Source organism: Podarcis filfolensis (genome assembly GCF_964270895.1).
Source record: "Podarcis filfolensis genome assembly, chromosome: 15".
Classification (NCBI taxonomy): domain Eukaryota; kingdom Metazoa; phylum Chordata; class Lepidosauria; order Squamata; family Lacertidae; genus Podarcis; species Podarcis filfolensis.
The window spans coordinates 23,677,678-23,682,130 of record NC_139618.1 but is presented as its reverse complement, the minus strand read 5'-3'; positions in this window follow the sequence as shown (position 1 = coordinate 23,682,130).

Genomic DNA, 4,453 nt, shown 5'->3' with positions numbered 1-4,453 from the left:
ATGTGGTGCTCAAACAATCTAATATAAAATTAGAATGTAATTAGAGGCAGTGCTGGTTCAGTGGTTAGAGCATCAGACTGGGACCTGGGAGACCAGGGTTCAAATCCTGGCTTGGCCATGAAACTCACTGGGTATCCTTGGGCTACTCCCTGCCTCTCAGCCTAACCCACCCCACAGGGTTGTTGTGGAGGATTAAATGAGAAGGGGGAGAACCATGCAGGCCACCTTGAATTTTTTGGAGGAAAAAAAGTGTGATCTAAATGCAATAAAATGCAGGCTGAAGGGGGAGGACTCCTTTGAAACATTACTTACAGGCTCTGCAGATGTTTGCCTGTCTAACTACTCAAAATGGCTTGATCTGCCAGGGAATGCCATCGCTCAGTGACAAGGCATCTTGCTTTGAATGCAGAAGGCCTCAGGCTCAGTCCCTAGCCTCTCTGGGTATGGTTGGGAATGTTCCCTGCCTGAAACCCTGGACAGCTTCTGCCAGTCAGTGTAGCCAAAACTGAGCAAGAAAGACCAGCGGTCTGGCCTGGCACAAGAGGGCTTGTTATGTTCCTATGTGATGTGTTTTTGCCGTCACCTATATCACCTATATGATGTGGGTGGCTCTGTGGTTTAGACTAAGGCTTGCCGATCAGAAGGTCGGCACTTCAAATCCCCGCAACGGGGTGAGCTCCCATTGTTCGGTCCCAGCTCCTGCCCACCTAGCAGTTCGAAAGCACGTCAAAGTGCAAGTAGATAAATAGGTACCACTCCAGCAGGAAGGTAAACGGCATTTCCGTGCGCTGCTCTGGTTCGCCAGAAGCGGCTTAGTCATGCTGGCCACATGACCCAGAAGCTGCACACTGGCTCCCTCGGCCAATAAAGTGAGATGAGCGCCACAACCCCAGAGTCGGTCACAACTGGACCTAATGGTCAGGAGTCCCTTTACCTTTACCTTATATCACCTATGGATATGGGTGGCGCTGTGCTCTAAACCACAGAGCCTAGGGCTTGCCGCTCAGAAGGTCAGCGGTTTGAATCCCTGCGACGGGGTGAGCTCCCATTGCTCGGTCCCAGCTCCTGCTAACCTAGCAATCTGAAAGCACATCAAAGTGCAAGTAGATAAATAGGTACTGCTCCGGCGAGAAGGTAAACGGCATTTCCGTGCTCTGCTCTGGTTGGCCAGAAGCGGCTTAGACATGCTGGCCACATGACCCAGAAGCTGTATACCAGCTCCCTTGGCCAATAAAGCGAGATGAGCACCGCAACCCCAGAGTCGTCCGCGACTGGACCTAACAGTCAGGGGTCCCAGTTCCTTTATATTAAAAGCTGCTCAACAATCTTTGTTGATCACTGGGTGAATTTTTGGTGTAACCCACCTTGCCTTCCTCCCATCAGTAGAGGGCAGTGTTTGAGATTAACAGAGAGTCAGGGGAAATATACTCTGTGGTCTAACCATCCAAGCTCTGTCTCTTCCTCACTGTCTTTCTTCTCCCTCCTTCTTGCACAAGGATGCAAGGAAAACAGCTCCAGTCATGTAGTTTAGAATCCAAAGCCACTCTTGCCAATATGAATTAACTGTCAGTAAGGAACAGTACTCTTTTCTTTAGCAATGGGACTCCGGTGTCTTCTGTTTTGCATTTTTAAGCAATGCTAGTGATGTGTGAAAATGATACAGAATGGATGAATAGGGTAGCTCCAGCTTCCAAGCCTTTCTGATATACATACGTACACAGAGATCCAGCAGAGAGGGCCTTCTGGCAGTTCCCTCACTGCGAGAAGTGAAGTTACAGGGAACCAGGCAGAGGGCCTTCTCGGTAGTGGCACCCACCCTGTGGAACTCCCTCCCATCAGATATCAATGAAATAAGCAACTATCCTACTTTTAAAAGACATCTGAAGGCAGCCCTGTTTATGGAAGTTTTGAATGTTTAATGCTGTATTGTGTTTTTAGTATTCGATTGGGAGCTGCCCAGAGTGGCTGGGGAAATCCAGCCAGATGGGCGGGGTATACATTATAAATTATTATTATTATTACTACTACTACTACTAGTAGTAGTAGTAGCTATAGCTATCAATTGGCAGACTGTCTGCAAGGTCTATATGAAAGCTGTTGGAGTCCCCAAAACCAAGACAGAACTTGGGCAAGAATGGTTGGGGTTGTTAATGGCAATCTTGTATGCCATCTGTTAAAAACAACAAGAAGAAGAGGAATGTGGAAAGCCAGACTCTGGTTTGCAAAGGGGGGGGGGGGTGCACCAGAAAAAGAAAAAAACCAGACACAAACGCCCAGGTACAACGAGTACTTAACAATGTCTAGGAACACAAAGGGAAGGAAAAACACAGAAGCTGCTTCAGGCAGAGAGCTCTCCAACCCACCTCTGTGCAGGCTCAGGGGACAGCGGGGGGAAACCACACAAAGAATATGATGGATACAAGGTTTCTCTCTTTGCATTTCAAAATACATCAGAACCTGATGCAGCTAACAAGTTGCTGGAAACCTGATGCAGCTAACAAGTCACCTCCCACATCCCTTCCAGCTACAGCAGATTTCCCCAACCTGGTGCTCTCTAGATGTTTTAGATTGAAACTCTCACTGATCCTGGTCATGCAGGCTGGGGCTGATGAGAGTTGGAAAGCATAGCGTCCGGAAGGCACTAGGTTGGGTAAGGCTGAGGCAGGCCAGGAATCGGTCTCATCCACCAAATATCTCCTCTGCAAATTTTGTTGTGGAATATTCTGCAAATAACCCTCGCTTTTTGCATATTTGATATTCCCGTTTGATGCTTGCTTAAATTTTATTTCATGCTATGTCCTTGGATATAGATTTTGATATTTGATTGCAGGCACATTATTGCATCTGGCAATTGATGGCATTTGATTGCTTGACATGCAGCAATGTTTCATACTTGACAGCAGCCGAGGGATGGGATTTAGTAATTTTCTTGACTGCCGACGTGCAGTGGTCTATAGCATTTTACCATATGAGATGGTTAGCGCTCAGTGGTGTTTAGTGTTTGCCAGTTAGAAGGTTTCATATTCAATGCCTGACAAAATGAAAACTCACCAAGTACTGTCAGCCAGTCTTAATCAACCCAATATTTGGAGCAAAATTCCATATCCAGAATGAAATTTCAAAATCTGAATAGTGAAATTTGAAATGTTTGCACACTTTGAGTCTTTGCAATTATTTCTTTAATCTCTTCGTCCAAGATATATATTTTAGACACACTGCCAAATACCACAGTTTTCACAGGGAAAAGCTGAAGTTGTACTGCTGGGACCTGTGTTTGTAATACTGTTTAGGGCCTATGATACTGTAATGAGACTGGGGCTGGACCAAATGGGTTTTGTGGGGTCCAACCCTGTGATTCTGGCTTTGAAAGAAGACCACTAAAAAGTCAAACTGGGTGAACTTTTAATGTCTTAGTCAGAGGCAGTGATGCTTCTGAATATCAGTTGCAGAGGGGAGAGTGCTGTTATGCTTGGGTCCCACGTGAGAATTTTCCACAGACATGTTCCAAATTGCATAGGAGCTCTTCCGCTTGTCATGACAGACTTGGAGACTGTCTCTGTGATGGAGAGGTGCTGCCATAGCCACAGAAAGAAACTGGAAGCCAAAGTACACCTGTTTTAAGAGAATGGTGTGCAAGTTCTGTTATCCACAATGGAAGTTCATTGAAAACTCGAACTTCATATGCATGCACCAGAGCCATAGCTACCAGGGTGGAGTGATAATCAGGCTTTTTGCCCCAGGTGAAGCCTCCAGAGGGGTGTCATTGAGGCGCCAAGCCTCTCTCTGTGTATGCAAATGTATATGGGTGCAAACTGGGTCTTTGCCCTGGGTGAAATAAAGCCTAGTTTTGACCCTGCATGCTGAGAAAATAGATCTAGGCAACACATGGAGATCTGCCTTGATCCTTGCAATGAATCCCTCATTAAGATTATTGTGCAATTATAAGGTTATTGTATAATCACAGAAGGCTGTATAATCTTCGATGGAACATGGCTGTGAGGAGGTGTGGCTCTGACCCTGCACTTCTGAATTTGACACTACACTGCTGGATGAGGCCTAAGGCAGCGGCGGAGCAAGCCAATTAGGCGCCTGGGGCAGCATGCATGCCCTGTGCCCAGGGGCGGGGCCAGCCACATGCGGGGCAGGGCGAGCCGGGGCAGGACACTCTGTGGGGCCTCCAAGGACTCTGCCTGCCTCCTCCTACTCAGCGGCCCTACAGCTGAGGGAGAGGTGGCGGGTGGACCGTTTGGGCAGCGATGAGCCTGCACGTGCTCAAGCCAGTGTGAGAGCCAGTGTGGTTTAGTGGTTAAGAGCAGTAGACTCGTAATCTGGTGAACCAGGTTTGCGTCTCAGCTCCTCCACATGCAGCTGCTGGGTGACCTTGGGCCAGTCACACTTCTTTGAAGTCTCTCAGCCCCACTCACCTCACAGAGTGTTTGTTGTGGGGGAGGAA